The following is a 24,136-nucleotide window of genomic DNA, read 5'->3' on the forward strand; positions in this document are numbered from 1 at the left end:
TAAAAATAATTAGTGTTCTTTTTGTATGTTTGCTTGCAATGTTACAAAACTGAAATGAATTTTCTCTAGAAATTTCTTAGAATTTGACTAAAAAAATTATTGAATCTGAACAACTGGATGGGAGTGACATTGTGAGGATCACCCAAGATAAGAAGTGCTGTATTGTGTCTATTTTCCCTGTGGATTATGTGCAACATAATTTGGGGTTTTAGTTTTCTGCATAAGGATGCACAACTCACCTTGATGCTGGTATATAGAGTGAATGATTCAGACTTACGTTGGACCACTGAATTAAATCTGATAATAGATGTTTTAGTCCCACTTCCTGCTAAAAATGTGTATTCATCAAAGGCAGACATACTGTCTCAAAAGCCCTGGGAGAAATGAATAGTAAAAGATTATATATCCCTATTCCAAAGAATTTTAATTTAGGAAAAGGCAGATGATAGCATAAAAAAGCAGAATGGAATGTATCCCAAGTGCTAAGTTACAGACCATCAATGAATAATAAACTTAAGACTTAACACTCAGAAATACTTATTTTCAGCTCTGTAAGCCAGATAACTTTTACTGGAGGTCATGAGGGCAATTAATTTTGAAATGCCTCCAGCAAAATGGGTAAAATGTGAATATATGTAAACGAGTAGTAAATGTTTCCCCAGAGGAGTACTATTATTAGTAAACATGTAGCAAGGAAAATCACAATTAAGTTGACTGGGTAGGCGAGCGATGACATTTTTGAAAGACAGTTATGGAAAAATACTGTTAAGGGAGGTTGGGACCCTGTTTATAATGGGCACTGAAATTTGTGCCAAGAATGTAGACTCTAATAATCTCTAATTAGACTCTAATAATCATAAGGCTTCTTTTATAATCATCAAGGGACTTGTATGATTGAAGTCTTGCTCTAATGGTCCTAGAAAGATGGCAGAGTGGGAACAATGAAGGGAGAATGCCTAAGGATACTGTTATAAGCATCTAGGTACCACACAACCAGGTAAGGGAAAAGGGAACTATAAGTTAGATTATTTGTATTAAAAATGAATAGAATTTCATGGACGATTTGAATTTGTGGGTTTTGGGAACAACACACAAAAATGTAATATCTCTATCGGTGAGGGGGAGGAAGGGGGGAAGGAGAAGGATTGGGATTGGGATTGGGGGGGAGGGGGGAGGCTGGGAAGGGATGTGAAGGGTAAACAAAGGAGGAGGCTGCAATGCTTGGTAAGAAATGTACGCACTATCCTGCCCATGTAATTGTAACTCCTCTGTACAGTATGTTCACAAATAAAATAAAATTAAATTAAAAAAACATGTAAGTCTTCAGAGGGACAAAATAAAGAAGCCTGGTTGTTGTGCTAACTCTTCTATGGAAAGGAATTTTGTAGCTTCATTGTTGGAAAAGGAATATGTGTTTACAGTTACTAACAGAGCTGTGAAGAAAGAACAGTTTTCTATGGCCATGGTACAAGAGGAACAGGTCTTACGGATAAAGCCTGTGTTCCAAGGATGCCTGCTATTTTAATCATATAAAGAATCCAGAAAATGATACAAGAGCAAGTTCTATAGTAATTAAAGTGTGATAAAAAGGACAGTACATGGAGTCAGGCACCTGTGGTTCAGGACTCAAATCCTAGCTACTCAGAAGATATGCAAATCAAGGTTTGAAGCCAGCCATATGGCAAACAAATCCATGAAACTCTCTCATCTCCAATTAGCCAGCAAAAAGCAGAAATTGGAGAAGTGGTTCAAGTGGTAGAGGTCCATCTTTGAGCAAAAGAGCTAAGTGAGAGTGTAAGGTCTTGGTCTCAAGTTCCAGTACACACACACACACACACACACACACACACACACACACACACACACGATGGTACAATATAACTTATTAAAAAACTTGGTATTTAGGTGAACTTGAACAGAGGCATACATGAAAAATAAGTGTTGGCAATCAGCCATTTGAATATCCTGTTATGAAGGCGCTTGGTGGGTGATGACAGTGTGGGTTTCAAAAATAAAGAATGATTTTTCCCAAGTCTTTCCACTTCCTAACAAATGGGGCAGTGCTATTCTTTCTAATGGAGACATAGAATTCCATTTGTGTGTGTGTGTGTGTGTGTGTGTGTGTGTGTGTGTGTGTGTGTGTGTGTGTGTGTGTGTGTGTGTGTGTGTGTTGTGTCACATTTTCTCAGTCCATTCATGTACTGAGGGACAACTGAGTTGGTTCCGTATCTTAGTGATGGTGAATAATGCTGTGATAAACATGGTTGTCCTGGTAGCTTTAGTATAACCTTGTTTGTGATCATTTGGGAAAATGCCCAGAAGTGGGATTGCTGGATCGTAGGGGAGCTCTATCTGTAGTCGATGTAAGCCAGACTCAGAGAAATATAGGTCCCATGGTTTCCCTTATTTGCAATAGCTAGTATACATCTAGAATAATCTTAGCAGATGAGCAGAAAAGCTCAAAAGCTATGTATGTATGACTATATAAGATGATGCTAAGCAAAATGAATTCCAAGATAGGTACACAAGAGGGTCTTCTTTGTTGTTGTTTTTAATGTATTATCTGATTTTTTTGGTTTCTTTTGTATGTTCTTCCCTCTATGTTCTTCCCCCTTTGTCACTGTATTTGATTTGGGTATCTTGTGTCTTGTATATACATTTGTCTGATTTGGGGAGGGGAAGGGGAATAACAAAATGATGAAACAAGGACACAGGATGACCTATTGCAACAGGATACTCACAAGACACTATGTTGGAAATGATCTTTTACAACTTCAGAGGTGGGGAGTGGAAAAGGTGGAGGAGGGAAGGATAGTAGGAAAAAATAACAAAGGAAGGGGTAACAATGCTCAACAAGAAATGTACTTATTACCTTACTCATGTAACTGTAATCCCTCTGTACAGCATATTTACAATAACATATTTTTAAAGTGAAGAATAAGCATGAGTTCCTCTGTAATTCAGGTATGAAAGGTTATCAATTTTTGGGTTTTGTCCCATTCATCATTAAAATATTATCTATGGCGAAGAGGATTTATTCTAGATCTGAGGCATACAGCAGTGAACTAAACAAATTCCTTCTCTTGAGGCTTTTATTTTCTACCTTAGGCAATTTAATAAACAGATATCTATCATGTTATAATATTAAAGAAGAAAGATCCAGGGGAGGATGGACATGGAATTCATAATTTCCTTAGCTAAAAGGTGATAATTCATACGTCTCAGGAATCATTGTTCCAGGTTGATGTCCTGCCTCTTCATGACTAGGCTTATTGAATGGTTTAAGAAAATGGAAAAATGGTACTTTAGAAATTACAGACTGTCTCTGGCTTTGTTCTTTCTGCAGAACATGATCTTTTTAGCATATGTACTACTCTGTGTTTTTAATGAATGAGGAGAGTGATTTCTATAATAACTTCACATCTTTATAGACTTCTTGGGTCAGAAAGAAGTAAGATGAAGGATAGACGGTGGATATTCCAAGCTATCTGCCTTCAGTGTATATCAAAAACCTCTGAAAAAAAACTACTTTGTTTTAAGACTTGTAAAGAATTATACTAAATTAAGTAAAACAGACACAAAGAAACATAGATTTCCTGGTTTCCCTCACTTGTGGTAACACACAGGATGGTAAAAGGAAAATAAAAATACTGGGCAAGATAAAATTATATAGGTCTCTCACACAGAGTGAGACCAAAGGAGTATATTCTTAGGAGAGGATCACATAGGCCCAATATCTAAAATAATATTTACTGAGATGAACTCCAGAGAGTGTAAACAATATGTTTTTTTTGTTACTGTTTTTGTTTTGATTTTTTTGTCTTATTTGTTTATCTGTCTTTGGAAGGGTAAAGTGGTCACAGAAATGGTTGAAGAAAGGATAAACAAATGTAGCAGTGGTACTCACTGGACACTATGTGGAAAATGAACTATAAAACTTGTAGCAGGGAATGGGAAGGAAAAATGGGGAGAGAGCGAGGGAAGGGGTGACATTTTTAAAAAAAAGAAATGTACTCTTTGTCAGGCTTATGTAACCTCAACTCCTCTGTAGATTACTTTTACAATAACAAAGAAGCAATGAAATAAAAGAAATTGGCTACCTTAAATATATTAAAGGGCATGTTAAAGCTATAAAACTGTTTTCTTTTGAAGTCACATGTGCATATTCACCTAAACCCATTGATACTAACAAGATAAATGTGAAATATATATTAATGTGTATTTTCTTATTGGAAAAGACATAGCCTTTTGTATATTCATATATATGAATTGCCTATTGAGATTATGGGTTAATGTTGTACTTTTTCCGAAGTCATCGTTTAACTAGATAAGGAAATCAGACTGCGAGAAAGACAGAAATCAGTTCTATGGCTCTTCACTCCTTTCCCTGCTTTCTTAAAATGAAAATATCTTCAAACATAGGAAATTTTACCCTTGCTCAAACACACAGTAATTAAAACTGTCTTATGTGTCTGTTTAGTGAGGATATGTGCTGATATTCTGCCTTTATTTAAAACCATCTTTGGTATTAAATGTTGTCTTACCTCAAAAGTAATATAGCAGAGTGACTTTTATTATGGATGGTAATTTATGAAAAATGTAGCCAATGGAATTCATGTCCAACTTTTATCCACAAGCTCTGTTTACTTTCATATTGCTCACTATTTACCCAGGTTTGTTACAGCACAGTCGCCATCTCAGCTGGCGTTCTGCCTGTTTATATTTTTTGAAGTGGTTTTGTTTTTTATTCTCATAAAACAGTGGAGTTAATTACAGCTCCCTCTTCTATTTCAACCCTCGATGCTCTTCATTTTCTCTGGGCTTTGCTTTCACTCACTGTCAGAACATTTCCCCCCTCATTTTGTTTCTGATCCTCTTTCATATAGAGCCAGAAGAGGAGCATCCTGTGCCACAAAGAATGAAAAAGCTTTTAAAACTAATTTTCATTTTCTATGCAGTGCTCATTGCGTTCTCTGAGGGTGTGATGTGCTATCATCAGGTTTGATTATTCAACTGAAATGCAAAAAGGTTAAAAGCCCAGCTTTATTGGCCTTATCAACAATTTCCACACTCCCTAAAGGTCTTATAACCAATATGTACTGTTGATCTTTTTTATTTTTTTTTGCCCAAAGAAACTACATATTTAAAGAAAAGAAGCTCATAGCTAATGCTGGTGTTTTCAATTGTTGATACAATATTTTAATGCCAGTTTTATTATTTTTATAAGAATTGTTTACTTGAATATGACTAAAATCTGGGAAAAGAACACAAATGTACCTTATCCTTACTTTTCTTGTTAAGTCCTGCTACTTACATTATACACAGAGGGGCTTCAGTGGAAAAGAGCATGTGGTCCATATTTCTACACATGTACATTTTTCATTTTGATTAAGTACATTGTACTGGAGTGGACTCAAAACTATTTTGAAGAACAAATCTGCCTCAAAAATGACAAATTTTCATTTGTGTGTAAAGTCACTAGACTAGTGAAGAGGAGACCTCAATAAACATTTAGAAGCAGAGAAATTCATCTAGGTTTTCTTACTCTTGAGTTGGTAATTTTGAGACTAGTCTAGAGTTGCTAAATGAGTTGACTTGCGACTTGCTATATTTTCTTTCCCTCCATGGATTCAGATATAAACAGAGATATGCAGAAACTGAAGCACAGGAAAACATCAAATTCTAAGGAGCCAAGGAATAGATGTAGTCATGTTTAATTTTTTCAGGCTTTTATATTCACATGCATGGTTTTGCATTCCCTTCAGAAATAGGAACAAGATGATACCTTATTACCTATTTTATGTTCAATAAGACATCATGCCAACCTTTGATCTTCAAAGAACACATGTCATGTATGTATTGGTTAAAATAAGCACCCAAGGGCAGTGAGAAAGTTAATATCCCAGGAAATATAAATGTAAATCGCTGTATTTGTTCAGCAGGGCTGACCTCACTGCGTTTCATTCAACTCATGAAAATGAGATCTGTATGCGACAATATACGAGCACCAAGGAAACCTGAGGGAGAAAATGAACTTCAGATTCCTTACAGAATCAGAGATCAAAAGATCTGTTCCATTAAACTTTAAAACAGAGAAATTCATCTGCCTGCCCCAGTGCCCAGTGTCAATCAACGACTCAGCTTTAGAGGGATTATGGGTAAGCCTGAGTGGTCATGCAAGAGAGAATTTTAGACAACTGGTCTCCAAAGAGATTGCTATTCTAAGACTCAACATACAAGAGAAATATGCTTAGGGTTTAGCTCTATAGCAAGGAAATCTTGGTCTCTTTTAAAGAATTGTGCACCGTACTCACCATGCTTTTTTTTTTCTTTCCTCAAATGTGGATATTCTTCTTTCTTTCTTTCTTTCTTTCTTTCTTTCTTTTTTTTTTTTTTTTTTTGGTCGGTCGTGAGGCTTGAACTCTGGGCTTGGGTGCTATCCCTCAGCTCTTCAGCTCAAGGTGAACATTCTACCACTTGAGCCACAGAGCCACTTCCAGTTTTCTAGTGGTTTTTAGGACCACTAGCCTTTCCTGACCGGGCTTGCTTTGAACCGGGATACTCAGCTCTCAGCCTCCTGAGTAGCTAGGATTACAGGCATGAGCCACTGGCATCCAGCTGGAGATTCATTAAGGGTGGAACAAAAATGGCTTATACTCTGTCTTATGTATTTCCTGCTAAGAATTTGAAACCTCTCCTTCTAAACCATTTACTAGGTGAAATTTATACAAAGATCTCCATTGGCTGTAGCCTTAGGAATCTAGTCTCATTGTTTGTACTGAGTTGATAATATAACCACTTTGTTGAAGACTTACAACTCATTGGAATATAAAAAACAAATAATTCCTTTCCCAGTTATGTTTCCTTCCCTACTGATTGATTCCTCTCTTTCCACTTTGACTTCTTGCAGCAACTAAGTCAAGTTCTATAATTTCCCAATTGTATCAGATACAGGAAAAGTCTCATTAAAAAAAACGTTCAGTACTATCCATTGTGAATGGTGAACTGAATATTAATTTTAATTATATAGCCCATTTTGAATATAGGATTTTATAAATCGTATTCATATGGAGATGTGTAAATTCCTTCTGTGATAATTAGGTAAGTATTTAAAAAATATAGGCAAAATATAGTTTAAATTAAAATATTTTAATCTCAACATGATTCAATAAATGAGTTTGATAGAGTCTACATATCCCCATGGCAATCAGCTATAATTTTGATTTCACTGGCCTACCAAGAAATTTACTTAAAAGTACAAAATAAATTATCTTTCATTAACGAAAATCTTCTTTGGCCATAGTGATGAATGAAACCTTTGAAATATGTTGACAATTTCTTAGTGTAAGAAAAGTGTGGACGGGGCTGGGAACGTGGCTCAGTGGTAGAGCGCTTGCCTTGCATGCCTGAGGCTCTGGGTTTGATTCCTCATCACCACATAAGCAAAAAGAAAAAAGCCGGAAGTGGCGTTGTGGCTCAAGTGGTAGAGCGCTAGCCTTGAGCTGAAGAGCTGAGGGACAGCACCCAGGCCCAGAGTTCAGGCCCCACGACCGGACCCCCCCAAAAAAAGCGGTTGCCTACGTCCTGGGTTTGATCCCCAGTACCAAAAAAAGAAAAGTGTGGAAATATATGGATGTGTGTGTGTGTGTGTGTGTGTGTGTGTGTGTGTGTGTGTGTGTGTCTGTATGTCTGTGACTGTGTACATATGTGTGTGTGTGTTCAAATAAATTGGAAAATTAGAACCACACAAAGGAAGCCATATTTAGTCATCCTATATGGAATCCATTTGTGTCCATTGCTAAGATTTTTACTGCGTAGGCTGTGCACATGTTGAAAGGCCACCAGACCAAACTATGTTTCATCCTGTGATTCACCTTTTGGGAACTTTAGTTTAGTTTTTTTTTTTTTGTCAGTCATGGGGCTTGAACTCTGGCTCTAGGCACTGTCCCTCAGCTCTTCAGCTCAAGGCTAGTGCTCTACCACTTGAGCCACAGTACCACTTTCTGCTTTTTCTACTTATGTGGTGCTGAGGATTCGAACCCAGGGTCTCATGCATGTGAGGCAAGCACTCTACCACTGAGCCACCTTCCCAGCCTTGAATTTTACTTTTTGTTAAGCATTTCATTTTATCTTATTCTAGAACTAATCTTAACCTAGATCTTCCATCCCTTCCAAAGAATTTGTTTATATCTTTTACTTTTCACTTTCTGTGCTCCTTTATATATAGTATTAAGCCATCCAATTCCTTTCTCGCCTAATTTTATCTTGCCTGTATCAATCGAATTTCATGACAAACAGGTAAGTAATCCAAAAGAAGGATACTGGTGGATTTTGCCTTCAGAATGTGTCTAAATTCTGCCAGATCTCAGAGTCCATAATCAACTTGCTCAATAGCATGTTTCCTGAATGATAATTCTGATCAACCTATGTATCCTTTGCTTTTTAGTCAATTTGTGTCTGTCTCTTGAAATTGTATGCATAAACATATACCCACATAGCTAATTTTTATGGTGAAAAATCATAGGCATATTACATATTACACAGAATATATAATGTAGAAATTATATATAATATAGAAATTACATATACATATATATTCAAGTGAGATACAATTTACTAGTAAGTGAACGGTACTGAAATGTCAAGTTTTTAAAAAATATTATTTTTATTGTAAGGATGCTGTACAGAGGGATTACCGTTACATGAGTCAGGTACTGAATACATTACTTGTTGAGCATTTTTAGCCTCTCCTTTTTTTTTCTCCTACTATCCCTTCCCCCCATCTTCCACTTCCCTCTCCACCTCTCCCTGCACGTTGTAAAGTTCATTTCTAACATAGTGTCTTGTGAGTATTGTTGTTGCAATGGGTCATTCTGCGTCCCTGTTTCAGCATTTTGTTCTTCCCCTTCCCCTCCCCAAATTAGATAAATGTATATACAAGATGCAGGCTATCCAAATCAAATACATTGACAACAGGGTATATACTATAGAGGGAAGAACATACAAAAGAAACAAAAAAAATCGCATAGTACGTTAAAAACAATAATAACAGAAAAACATCATGTGTCCATATCTTGGGGCTCTATGATGCAGTTTTATTAGAGACTTTTAGTATATCAAAATATTACATTATATATTTCAAGAGTGGAGTAATTTTTCCACCTATTTAAAAAGAGATAGTGGAATGTTCATGGAATATATTAAAATACTCTATATGAATTGCAAAAGTAGGAATGAGGACAGCCTGTTCACCTGAGTTCCGGGTCGTGTGTTAGAGGAGGAGAGATGAAGGATAGCGAGAGAGCTTGGTGAGACTGAAGCGCCATCTGTGTATCTCTGCAGCGTCTGTCACTGTGGCACCTGACCATGACCGGGCAATCAGCATGGACGAATCTATGGGACAGCTTTGAGGCTGAGGGTCCCCGTCACCCCAAAGACCTGAGGACTTGGGAGTGGATTTATGGATTTCCTTTCTCAGGCTTTGGCTCTTTTTCTAATCTAGCTCATTAGCAAATAAATTGTAATCAAATAGTGTTCACTTGGGTGCTTACAACTTTATAGCCTCTACTCTAAGAAAATATGTCCTACATGCCAAAGCAGAAATGGAATGCCTCTTCATTGCTTTTTTTTTCTGTAAATAAGGAAAGAAACTGACTGATGTCTACAGTGAAATCTTTTTTTTAAAACTAAGTGATTTTCTTTGAGCAATGGAATAAATTGAAAGGGAATTTGTGTTCATTAGAAAACATTGCCTCACTTTCTTTCAAACACTCTCTTATTCTCTTCTAGAAGAAAAGATGTTGCTTGGCAGCCCTGTCATCTTCATCTGATCCAGAATCCTAATTATTTTACTTTAATGGAAGGAACTCTGATAACGAATTCATAAATAAATGCTTATTAAAGCAGCTCATTTATCAGTGTCTCTTTATAATCAGTTCAATTGGGTTATGATTTAGGTTACAATGCCTGCAACATGTTAATTTAGCTCTTCAAGTGCAATAATCAGTAATGACTTGTATTTGTATTTTGACCTTCCTTCTGAAGATTTAATAGCACCTCCAAAACAGTATGTTAGTAATATGAAGTTCATTTGAGCATTGCATTATGAAAAAAATCATGTAATTTGATCTAATAATAGGCAAGAGTAAAGCACTAAAAATATAAAATATAATTATGTAATCATATATTTGTGTTGATGTAATAAATATTTTGAAAAATAAAGCATATGGCAAGTGTTAACCCCTTAACAAATGTATCAATAAAATTATTCATGAATTCATTCTGCATCTATATAAAGTGTTAAGAAGTAGAATCTAACATGTTAGTGCACAGGGAATTGCTCACTGGGACACAGAGTAGACAGAGATTTTCCAGCATGGCCATTTTTATCAGATTCTCTTAAAATATTTTTTATTATTGTTAAGTTGCTATATAAAGGATTTGCCTCCCTTTATAATATTCTCACTCGCCCATCCCAACCTACTACCCAGTTCCTCACTTTTCTTAATTTTTTTAGTATATGTATTGAATTTTTTGTCATTTAACAGAAGTTATGTATGCTAGTCTCTCCGTCTGTCATCTCTTCAACATTTTTACCCTCACCCATCCTCTTTGACCTGCCCCTTCTCCATTTTTCTTAATTTTGTAATATATGCAGTGAGTTTGACTGCATTTTCCCTCCTTCCTTGTTTCATGCTTCATTTCACTACCCTGCTCCCTCCCTGCAAGTACCCATTTCTTAGTACTTATTTTGTTAGGCTTTGACCTAGTCTTTCTAAAGAACTATACTATTTGAGCTCTCCATAGAGTCTATTATACTTTACTTTATTCATTTGTAACTGCTCGCATGACACTCGATGTGTTTCCTGATAGATTTAGAGGCATATTCTATCTACCAAAAATGAAAGAAACAATACCACCTTTGTTTCTCTGGGTCTGGCACACATTGCTTAATATAACTTTCCCCCAAGTTTTTCCATTTCTTTATGATACAATACTCTTTCTGATGGGTAAATAAAATTCCATTCATCCATGGAGGGACATCTGGACTGATTATATGTCTTGTCTATGGTGAAGATTATTGGAATGTACATGGTTGTGCTGGCGGCTTTATTGTAACCTTCTTTGTGCTGTATTGAATAAATGCCTAGGAATGGGATTTCTAGACCATAGGGTAGTTCTATGTTTAGTTTTGAGGAACCTCCACACTGCTTTCCAGAGTGGTTGAAAAAGCTTACATTCTCACTAACAGTGCAATAAAGCTCCCTTTTGGATGAATCCTCATCTGCATTTTTATTGTTAGTTTTCTTGATAATAGCCATTCTAACTGGGGTGAGGTAGCACCTGAGTGTTGTTTTGATTTGCATTTCTGTCTGATTGTAAAATACTATTTTTTAAAAAAAATCTGTCATTTCTCATAGCAGTGGCTACTTGTGTGATTTTGCTGGAATTATTTGATGTGAATAGTTACAAAGATCACAAGAAAATAATATTTACACCAGGTCTAACATTAGCACTGTGCATCTTTTAGGTTCCCTTTTCCCAGCCCTTGACATTGAGGAGTGGTTCAACACATTACACTGAATGCATGTGGAAGTTTCTCTGGGTTGTTTAGTAGAATTTATAAGGATAAATTAAATTCTAACAAATTTGTGATGAAGGTGATAAAGAGAAATCTGTAACTTCAGTGTCTGGCACAACGGTTGCTCAATATGTAAATCTCATAATACTAAATTAATAATTTAAGTTCAGAATAAGTTAGAAATTATAGAATATTCCTATGACCCATGCCCACAAATGTAAAAAATAAAATAAAATCAGCAAAAAACCCCTAACAACCATGTCAGTCTGGTGCATTTTCCATTAAAGCTGGTTTTATCTTTTGTGTCTAGCTTTACCTTTGTAAAAAGAGGAACTCTAGCTTCATTTTCTGTCCAGTACTTAGAAAATTTATGCAGTGCAATGCATAAATTTGGGTTCAATCACTAAACATATAAGCAAGTCCACAAAATTCCATGTGAAGTAAACAGTCATTTAACATTTTATAAACATATTATTTCAACTTTAATCCATAAAAGCAACCTTAACAATTCTTATGTACATAGCTATCTATCCACTTGCATTTATGTTCATATTTTCATATAACACTTACTACATATAAATTGAATATCCCATTATCTAAAGTCAATCTTCACATTTCATATCTGTTTGTACAAAGACAGAGTTCTAGGAATGCTCCCTTATATTTATTACAGTATCAATTTGTGCCTTTTCTTTAGGCTTTTATAATATAAATATGCTGTTACTTTTATCATCTGTAAAAGCAGTATAAATATAACTGTTTTGTTTATACTTCCTCCAGAACGAATTTACTTTTCTTTACATTTTTGTAGAATGAAGCTTCTTAATATTATTTGTACTTAGATATATTTGTCTACCTGATTCTCTCATAAACCTTTGCTAACCACGCTTTATCCTTATCAATTTACCCAAATGGTTCTCACTCTTGTGAAATCATGAGGGATAGCTGTGTTGCTAAATTCAAGGGTTAATTATCATGTTTCAAAACAACTTTCATCATTTTCTGACAGAGTTGACCATTGCTAGCTTGAAATAAATTCTTCCTTTGGCTTCACAGATTTTATACGTTTTTAGTTGCTACTCAATCTCTTTGCTGACTCCTACTTGTGCTTAGGTTAGATTTGATTTTAGAGTGCTTCAAGACTGAGCTCTTGTACTACTTTTTAACAATACTGATACAATTCCCTTGGTCATATCATCTAGTCTCCTAGTTTTAATGTCAACCATCATTAATGACTGCCAATTTCACGAAGGTAGCGAGGAGCTCTTGTTTAAAATTCAGGCTCATTTGACCTTGCAATATTTCTGTTATTGACAACAATTTATTTGGTCAAGTATAACCTAAACTCCAATCTATCTTTCCCAATTTTACCGTTGTAATGAACATCAATAGTTTAGTACTAATTGATCAATTTGAGGGCTTTAGAATTATCCCTGGATCTTTGTATATTTCACATATTTCTCATCTAATTAATAAGCAAATAATGTTCTTTTATCTTCAAGAATATGTCTCTTCCTTCTCTTCATTATACTATAACTTTGTTCAAGATATTTAATTCTCAAGAACAAGTAGTTGGAGTAGCCTCATGATTGTATTCCCTCTTTAGTTTTCACCTCCAAATTCAGCAGCATCTCCACAAAATGAAATGAAATAAGCAAAACAACATGAAACAAACACATTTCCTTGTATGGCTATTGTCTTCAAGAAATTTGTTGCTATCACATTGGAAATCTCAAAAACCAGTATCTTTTATAACTCAGACTTCTTTAACTTGAACCTTTATTGCAAAGTGGTTGTCATGTCATAGATGAGTGGAATCTCAAAACTTCCTAGTGAGCGAGAAGAAGGCAGTGTACATATGAGGACTGCCACAGTCTCTGGAACTGAATAGCTAGTGACAAGCATTTGCACAGCAAATGGGAGACAAATATCTAAGATGTAGTTGTTAATAAAATATGATTTGTTGGCAATCTCAAACCTGGATATCAGCATCTCATTTGAATTATTTATAAATTCTGTGGCCCAAAGCTGACATGGGTAAGAATGCCATTTGCAAAGAAATGGGACCTCCATATAATACAAAATCTGGACTCTAGTGGAAGACATTGGGATTAAATTCTTACTATGCATCAGCATCACTAAGTGTCTTGGTTAAAATACAAAAAGTTTTCTTTAAAATTCCAGTATATAATACTTAGGAACATAGTTCATATATTTTTCTCAGCCTTTAAGAAGCATATTATTCAATTAGATATACTTATTAGGGTTCCTCATGGTCCTTTAGTAGCCACAAGCAATCTAATTTATTGTGAATATTCATGTGTTATGGACACAGAGAAGCAGAGATGCCACTGAATAATATAAAATATGTGTATCTGAAGGATGGATTACATGAAGTGGGGCAGTTGTTGAACATTCTATTGAAGATTGTCTTTACTGGAAGGATTAGTCTGAGGTTGGCAGACTAGGCATCTGGGAAAGATGAATGTGAAATGAGGAAAGTATAGGGGCTTCACCATATCTCTCATTTCCTCCATGAAGACAAATGCAGCTCCTTAGGAACTAAGCTGATTGCTCTGAAGAGGTAGCTGCACACTTGAAAGATGCAATTGCCACAGGTGATGAGAGAAGGGAGCTGGAAAGAGCTGGGGGGAGTTAGTTCTGTCTGCTTATCTAACAACAAGATAAAACAGCAGATGAGCAGCAGCAAGCATGGCTGAAACAGTTCCTGAACTCACACTCACCTTCTGAGGATGAAGGTGGGAGCTACTTTTCTGTCATCATGCAAATCATGTATACATTTCAGCTGTGGCCGATTTTGACTTGGAAGCTTATGTGGAAGGTACCTAGAGCTTCTGTGAAAGTAAACTGACACAGCAGAAAGCCACAACACTTTCTTTAAATTTTCAGTTGTAATGGAACTGTGGCCTTTGGGTTGATAATAAAGTTTCAAGAAGTTGTGGCCTGTGTCTCATGGTTTTCAAGATACACTAGATCTGCTCTATTCTGCAAAGGGCTGACATCATTAAGTAATTCTGGTACACCAGGAGATTTAGTAACTCCCAACATTTGATTTTTCATTTATGTAAGCTGGAATTCAACGTCATTGTAGGTACCATCTTGTTGATATACTTAATTGACTCACTATCACTGTACATGTGCATAGGGCACAGTACAGCATTGCAACATATATGAATACAATAATATGTACTCATTAGGTTAAGGCAATTGATGTCACTGTCATCTTATATATCCTTCATGTTGTGAACATTCAAAATCTGGTCCCTTAGCTATCCTGAAATACTAGATTATGACTGTCAGTCACAGTTATCCTACTGTGTCAGAGAACATCTTTGCATATTAACTATCTTCTCTCCATCTTACCCTCCTCCACACCCTTCCTAAGATCAGTTAATTACTATTCTATTCTCTACCAAGTATCATTATTGATAATTTCCTGTCTAAGAAGATTTCAATGATAATTGAAATTAAAATTCTCCTATCTGGTGTAGGAAGTTCAATTTAGAGTAAAAAAAATAGAAAAGAAATATACCTCAAATGTTTTTTCTTTCTTGCTATTGTTTCTAACATATTTATGAGACAATTTTTTTGATGTTTTGTTAGTCCATCCCCCATGGTATAACCCCTGTTTTCACTGTATATAAGATGTTGGTATAATTTGGGGAGGGGAAGGGAAAAAACAAATTGTTTAAATAGGGATACAGGTGGACCCATTGCAACGAGATGTACAAGATGCTATGTTGAAAAACGAACTTTACAATTTTGGCGCAGGGGGAAGGGAGCCTGGAGGGATGGGAAGGGATGGGAAGGGGAAACGAAGGAGGAGGCAACAATGCTTGATTAGAAATGTACTCATTACCTTGCTCATATAATTGTAACCCCTCTGTACAGTATTTTCACGATAAAAAAAAGAAAAAAAAGAAATATACCTTATGTAGCCTATGTGGTAAGCTTTAGTTTAGGTTAAGAGAAGAGACAGTTTTATGGGTTTGTGAAACTAAATATTAAAGCCAATGTTGAACACCATAATCAGATAAGCAGCAAGCACATAGAAATAGCCCACAAAAGGAAAAAGCAATGGAAATAATGGCTATTTTAAGGGAGAAGGAGGAGATTGTCTTGACATTGATGTAAGGACCCATCGATGGAAGTAAATTAAAGGGAATTAATCTCCTTTTCCAGGCATAATTTCACAAGGGTTTGCATTTTAAAAAACTAGAAATATCACATACTTGTTGATAGTTTTGATAACCTAGTCATATTAATGTCATCTCAAAAGTGAGAGCTGTTCTTCAATGTCTCTCATTTCCATTCCTTAAGTACCTGCTGCAGGTGGGCATCATTCCCCTTCACTAGCTCATCTGCTATATATTAATGATATCTAAGCATATCTCAATGATATCTGAACAATTAAACAATATTTTAGATTTCAAGAGCCCATGTTCAAAATTTAAAAAAAAAGTTGTATCCGGGAAGAAAGAACCATGTTTACCATATAGTACACTCATGTATCTGTTTGGATAAGTATATTATTATTGCAATGAATGATCCTAGGGAGAAACTTTATATAGTATCAGGGCATAGAATTTGTAGAATATGGTGCTAAATGTAATATATAATTTCTAATTAGTTTGATTTTTTTTAAACTACAAAGTAGAGCTTTTCTTGCTATTTAGCAGGAGTTTGGCCAACAGATTACTACTTAACATATCATTGAACTTTGTTTCCTTATTCCCATGCCTAGTTCTTAAAGTAGGTCAGGTATGACTCCTCAGATCCTCAATCAAATAATTTCACAATGCAGTGAAATGTCACTCAGCCACTTATCACGAATTTACGCAATGGGTCCACAGATCTTCAGATGGTGGGTCAATCATCTTGTTCTGTCGAGATGGAGGAAGTGTAAGTCTAGGGAGAAGAATGCCAAACAGCCATCTACTTTTGATCAGCTGAACATGCAAATATTGAAGACCTATAGACAAAAGCAGAGGAGAGAACCTAAAGATGCAAATGTTTGTTTTCCTGAGTGACTATTTTTTTCGAAGAAGACCCTAAGTCCATCCTTTTAAATCATTAGCAAGCAAGTACTTGAAAGCATGGGTTGAGTTTTTCCTACTTGTAATAAATTTGATTTATCTGATGGATTAATGTTGTAGTTGATGTGTTTGGGAGATCACTTTCATATTTAATATAATGACACAAAACAGTGAGCTGGCTGGGCGCCAGTGGCTCACGTCTGTAATCCTAGCTACTCAGAAGGCTGAGATATGAGGATCATAGTTCAAAGCCAGCCCCGGCAGGAAAGTCTGTAAGACTTTTATCTCCAATTAACCACCAGAAAACCACAATTGGTGCTGTGGCTCTGGTGGTAGAGTGCTCACCCTCAATTGAAGAGCTCAGGGACAGTGCTCCAGCCCGGAGTTCAAGCCCTATGATCCACAAAAACAAACAAAAGAAGCAAAACAAAAAAAAACACCCAGTGAACTGTTCATTTTATGTTAAAGCAGTAAAATAATTTTGGTTTACCTTAAAACTGCATTGGTAAATGCCATAGATTTTAAATACTTTCTAAGTATAAAATGTGAACTATGTTGTTTAAAAAGTTGTCATGAGCTTAATAGAAATTGTTAGTTACTAATACACCACCATGACCTGTCAGAGGCTAGAGATCTGAAATACTTGCCTAGATGTTGAGGACGTAGGGATTCTGAGGTAATGAATCACCATGGAGTAATTTTTAGAATAATGCATCTTGTTAACTTTTTTTCAGCTGAAAAAATGTGTCATATATAGTAGGATAATAAGGTCATTCATTAGACATGGTCTATAATCACAAGTTTATTCATTTAAAATTATTTTGACTATTTTTTAACAGTTTATTAGGAGAAAAGAAGTTTTGAGTTTCCCAAAAGGAGGAGAAAAGATCTCATACAACTTTTATTCTAATACTTATGTCAATAAGAAATTAATTTCACAGTCAGTCAACATTTGGTAAGTGCGTATTTTGAGTCAAAAACTGCTCAAGGACAAGAAAGAGTACAAAGCTCGAAGAGAGCCTGCCTCCATGTACCTGAGAATCCATGCCAAGATGGATATTGAGGAGGTAAAGTATTAGAGCTCTTGTAAGTGCTACTGCAAAGGGGATGGTTAAGATGAAAAATAGGTAGGCACTAGAGGATATAATTTTATCTAAGCTTTAGGAATATTTCTCTGGAAGAAACACATCTAGGCTGAAAAACAAAATGAATGGATATATGGAACGTAGGCAGAGGAGAAGGGGAAAATCTACCATGGAGTTGGTAACAGGAATTGGGAAAGTGTGTTTTGCTCAAGGAACAAACTGAGGATGACTGTACAGGAAAAGGAGAGAGAAAAGTGAAGGAGTCAATAGACTTTGGAAGGTTATTCACAAACACATGCACACACACACACACACACACACTATATATATATATATATGCACATATGTAATATATAGAGTATTATATATTATACAATATAAAATTTGTTTTATTATAAGGAATATAATATATGTAGCATCTATATAGGAAGAGAGAGAAAGAGAGAGAGAGAGAGAGAGAGAGAGAGAGAGAGAGAGAGAGAGAGAGAGAGAGAGAGAGAGAGACAGAGACAGAGACAGAGACAGAGACAGAGAGACAGAGAAACTCTACCTAGGGAAATAATCTGGAGTAAAAACAAACCTTTTTTCAAGACCTGAAATGGACTTCCAAGGAACTTTAGCATTCCAAGACAAAGAAACAAAGAAAGTTGTCAGAATGTTGAGAAAGAAATGATCAGTGGATTAAGAGGAAGAATGGAAGTTGCTGAGTTGCAAAATGAAAAGCAAACATCTTTCAAGTAGAGGCAGTCTGGCTCCTTCCACCTCAGACTCATGGTTGTCTCACAGAAATGGAAACTCTGTGGTCCTGATTCCACAAAAATGCTTTACATCTAAATATATGAGGTATCTTTATTTTCAATCAGGAACCCTTAACTAAATTTAAATCATATACCAGCTGTCAGTAGGCAGGGAACTATATCGTTTTACCAATTCCATTTCACATGAACATTTGTAAACAAATATTAATAGCCACTAATATAACCAGACGTCTAGAAAGTTGACAAAACATAGTGCTGTAATTCTAAATTTAGCAACTTTGACATTTTATAAGGCCTCAAATAGGAACCTACTAAAAAAAGTTGAAGTTGACAGACGTTTTAGAACAAAAATTATTATTGATTTGAATTCAAGATGTTCTTTCAATGCCTATGCTGTATAATGGAGCACCTATTACAATCTTGGTTTAAAAATTGGGGAAAAGAACTGGACATGAACAATAATAGATTTTTTCCGTGCCATTTTGCTCTTTGTTCTGATATATGCATAAAAAAATCCTTCTTTCACCCGCGAAGGCTCTAATTTCTTCAGACATTCCCCTAAGTACAAGTAAAGTGTTGATTTCCTTGATAACATTATTGTACTCTCTTCAATGAGGTGGCCACAATCTCTTGCAGAGCCTGCATCTCGAGAGAACATTGTACAAAGCTACTGTCAAATACAGTGCTGTAATGTCTCTAGTACTCATTGGGACTGTTCAGTGGCCACAACTGAAATGATTCCTTTTGTGCAAGTCCGACATGTTTCTTCCTTTTTATGACACAGTACTATTGGTTTGGTGTATACAATCCCTCTTTCCTCTTTCCTCCTTGCTAATATCTGAACTGCATGTGCAAAGCATAAGGGAAGACTGCCAAGGGAAACTTAAAGGATTGAATAACAAAGGTAACAAAAGTAAGACTCATGTCAAGTTCATACTGATGTCTCCTTTTCTGAATATAGATCTTGAAAAAATATTTTACAGCTCTATCAGTGACATGTAGACTACTCTCTGGTTATTGACATAACAATCAAAGTATTTTTTTAATTTAAAAATATTCGATTCATATTAGTAACACAGGAGTTAGAAATTATAAAGGAAGTTGAGTGTAGTCTTGATTATTTTTTGTTACAGAAGACATATCTGCTGAAAGTATAAGCTACAATTTTATGCATACATCTTTTTCATTTTAAACTACTTATTTCCTAATAAACACAGAAATAGAAAATTTATGACAATGTCCCCCTTTTTTGAAATATAATATTTCAAATGGACGTTTGATGGTAAAATAAAATTTCCATGGTCTATATTTCCATGATTTCAGCATTTATGAAAATTTAACTTAATACAAGTTCATTAAATTGAAAAGTGAACAAATTGAGTTGGCTGACAAGCATAGAAATAATGCCATCTATAAGTCAGTAGAAGTCAGGTTATTTTCAATATACCATGTATAATTAAGCAGGTGGTCTGTTAAACTGTCATTTAATATAATGTACATCACTTCTTCCTGTAAATTAAAATTTCCGAAGAATGTACCTGGCACACATAGGATCCCAGGGTTAATTCGACTCCTTACCAATCAAGTCTTTTCTATTTCTTTCCACAGAGTCCTTGCTGGTTTGATATACTTTTTGTGGACTCTTGGATTGGAGATTCGTTTTTGATAAACAGTGATGGGTTATGTTACACATCACTACATTATTTACGCTTACCAAGATATAATCTTGTTAATGTAGACTACAAACAAACTCTCCTAGATCTTCTAGACATAGAATCTATATTGGAATGCTGTCAACAAGAGGGATTTAATTCTGAATGAAGACAATTTAACATAAAATCTATATGCAAGAACCATGAGCCAGTAATGAAGGGACTACTTAAAAGAACAAACATGAGTATTGAATGAGGTTTCTAGAGACTATTAGCTTAGGAAGCATTAGCTCAATTGGGATTGAAGGGGGTCTTTCCTGGGGTCCAAAGACATGGACTATGTCTCTGTGCAGCTTGGTCAGGACATTTGTTTTGGACTTAGGAAGTTTCTAGTTAGAGGAATTCCTATAGAAAAGTAATATAAAATAAAATGTAAAATATCATATAACATATATATATATGGAGCAGCAGCTATCTAATACTCATAAATACAGTTAAGAATGGTATGGGTCCTTTACTAGTTGTTTTGAAAATAGAGTCCAGAAAATTTTTCTGCCTTGTCCAGCCTTAAGTAATGATGCTCCAGGTTTTAGCTTTCTGAATAGATAGGATGATAGACATGAGCCTTGGTACCCACAACAACCATCTCTGAGAGGAATTATTACGAGAATTTAGTAGGTATTGGAAAGCTTTGCTGGTACATAGAAATATTGGTCTGTAAATCTTATTTTCATCATGTCTTCACTCTGTGATCTCTTTTATTCTGTTTATTCCATGACCCCTTGTCATTTGCAAGCATGTACTCTATTCAAGTAATATTAGTAGTAAAGTCCTTTTTGTTTCCCAGCAGTGGCAGTGATCACTTCTGTCAGCAGGATCATCATTGTTTTTCTTCTACTATCCCTAACCCCCAATCTCCATTCATTTCCAACATAGTGTCTTGTGGGTATCATTGTTGCAATGGGTCATCCTGTGTCCTTGTTTCAGCGTTTTGGTGTTCCCCTTTCCCTCCCCAAGTTAGGTAAATATATATACAAGATGCAGGATACTTGTGGTATTTGTATGTTTTTCTTGTCCTGTGGCTTAAATTCCAGGCCTGGGTACAGTTTGTGAGCTTCTTTTGCTCAACGTGAGAGCTTTACCATGTAAAACACAATGCCACTTCTGTTTTATTTTTTTAAAATAGTTTATTGGAGATAAGAGTCTCATGGAATTTTCCGGCTGGGCTGGCTTCCAATCCTGATCATAAGATCTCAGCCTCCTGAGTAGCTAGGATTATAGCTGCGAGGCACCAGCTCCTGACTCTATGACTTCCATAGATCTGGCTTTAATCGAGATCCAGGAGTGATTTTTGTATTCCTACCATCTAGTCTACTTTGTTTTTCCTGTTTTATCCTGACTCAATAGTCAACTACTTCCCACAAATAAATCATGTGTTTGGAAGAAATCTGACACTGAACGTGATGAAGTTAAGGAACAAAACTTGGGAGTATGTGAAGAAAAGAGGAAAGTGAGTTCACAGGATTTTCAGGCACTTATTCTGAGGCTGCCAGGGACGTGGCTGCTTCTCTGAAGCTTTGGAGGCAGAGTGAACCCAGAAAAGCGTTTGTAAGTGCTTTAGTTCATAGTTCTGACTGCATCTCAAAAACTAAAAGGAAGTAAAGCCGAGCAGGAATAGAAGAATGGGACTTCTGGGGACTAGTGCAGTCCCCAGAATCTACTTGATCTTCAAGTAGATTCCCTCCCCACCCCGAGGATTTCACTTGTTAAAGTTATAGAAAAGACAGCTTTCGAATTCAAAATGCTAATTAAATATGGGGATTTGATATTTTGCATGGTGACTATTTTGACAGATGTGGCCCCATGTCTCCATATTTGTCCTCTCCTTTTGGGCAAGGAGGCAAAATACGGTTTTCCTGAAGCTTACGTTTCCGAGTCTCTTGTATGTATTCCTTCTAAAACCTATGTCAACTTTTTCATTCATAATTTGGTATACTGTTTATGAAAGTAGGATCTTCATTTTATCAGATGGCACCAAACTTGGTTGCTTGTAGTGGGGTGGTGTTGAGGCTGGGCTGAGCGAAGGGCATGCATCCACTGACAGCCTCTCTTCAACTTGGTAGAAAAAATACCCTGTCAGAGTTGTCTCTGTCTACTTCACTTTTCTGCCTCAGGACACATCTAAAAGAGAGTTAGTCATTGAGAAATTCTCGTGTGATAAATTGCCTCTAAGATCAACACTTAAGCCAAATAAACTTGAGAGGCTTAATGCATGCGTGTACTAAGGGCTGTAAGCCTCCAAGGAAGCTTTCAAGCCAATGAACTCTAAATTGTGTGGAAGGAAAATGCAGAACAAGTGATTGTGTCTGAGGCATTATTATGGTTTGAAGATATTACTCATCAGCTGGTTTGGAATAACATTATCATCAGTTTGTTATTTTTTCTGTGTTTCCATTTATATTTAGTTCTACAGGCATAGATGTGATTATATAATTGTAGTCTGCAAGCTTTTTCTGAATAGAAAGTTAATAAACACTTTCAAATTTGCATGCCATACAATCTCTCTTGCCTCAACTGAGCTCTGACAGAGGCTCATGTGAATAACCATGGACATCACTGAAATGATCAGTTTCCAAAGAAACCTTACTGATGGATGCTAAATGTTGACTTCCTATTATCTTTATTCATCAGATAATAGTATTATTATGTTATTTTCTAACTACTTAAATATGTAAAACCATCAGTAGTTATTAGGCTATGCAGGATGGATTTGACCTATGAACCTTCTCTTACAAACCAATGATAGAAATTAAGAAGAGAAAGTACATTTTAGTGCAGTCTGACTAGGTGGTCAATTGTGATTCTGGCGCTAATTCGACAATGATGTGCTTCTGTGTGCTGATCCTGTTGATTCTTCACTTTCCTGTCTGGGAGTAAGATTTTACTGATTATTTGATGGCCCTCGTAGCATCACACAAAAGCATAGCACTGCAAAGCACTCAGGAGAGTCTCTTGAGGTTAGTAATCAATGCATTTAAATTTCTTCCTGTTTTCTTGTCTATGTATTTGACTGACTGGACTAATTTAAGTCCCATGAACAGCCTGATTTGATGTAATGAGTAGTATGTTCATTTGGTATTTTTCCTGTTGAGTTTTTATTGGATCTGCTCCAGAGGCTGCCATAATAGAGGAATATTAGCCAATGAAGGCTACCAAGAGACAGACTACACTAAGAAATGGGTGTTTGTATAAGTGTCAGGAACACATTTTTTATATAACTGACAACGTATATGTTAGGAATATAACTCTGCTGATATACAGGGAAGGTCACCAAAATGTTGGACCTTTAGTTAGGAAAGATGTTGCTCCTTTAGCTGGTCTGAAATTTTAGAACAATAACTCTCTACACAGGGATGAAATAATTGCCTTTGCACTCATCGTGGGTGCTTTCTTTACACCAACTGCTTTTTCATCTTCTCAATATGTAAGGCATGCTGCGATGGAGTAAGTGGTTTGTTTCTTTGTATTTTGCAGAAGAAAAGTTCCATAGTTAAGGCTAAAATCTTTAAACACGCACACATACATACACACACAGAAGAGAAAGAGCACTTCTGGAGGTCAATTGCAATTCTTTCAATCTGTTTGGATTCCTCCTCTTCAGGAAGCTATTTTGCTTCCAAACCTTCTGACTAGATGAAAAGGATTACTGCCAGGGAGTTACACTCACTTTCCTCTGGGCAGCAGTCTGAAGTTTGATAATTTTTTCCTTCAGTCTTTGATGCCAGAAACAGTTATTGAACATTCACTGTAGGTAGAACACAACTACATGCTGTGAGATTTAAAAAATGAAGAATGCTACTGCTCATCTTTACAGAAGGGCAGAATAATATTTAGAACAAGGTAAGACAGGTGTATGTCTAACTTCAAAAAAAAAACCTAGCATGGACAGGGGCACAAAAGAAATAATAATTTCCAATTGGAATTGAGATAACCAGGATGACAT

The sequence above is a fragment of the Dipodomys merriami genome, unplaced genomic scaffold (genome assembly GCF_024711535.1).
Source record: "Dipodomys merriami isolate MVZ:Mamm:240054 unplaced genomic scaffold, mDipMer1.0.p SCAF_6, whole genome shotgun sequence".
NCBI classification, from domain to species: Eukaryota; Metazoa; Chordata; class Mammalia; order Rodentia; family Heteromyidae; genus Dipodomys; species Dipodomys merriami.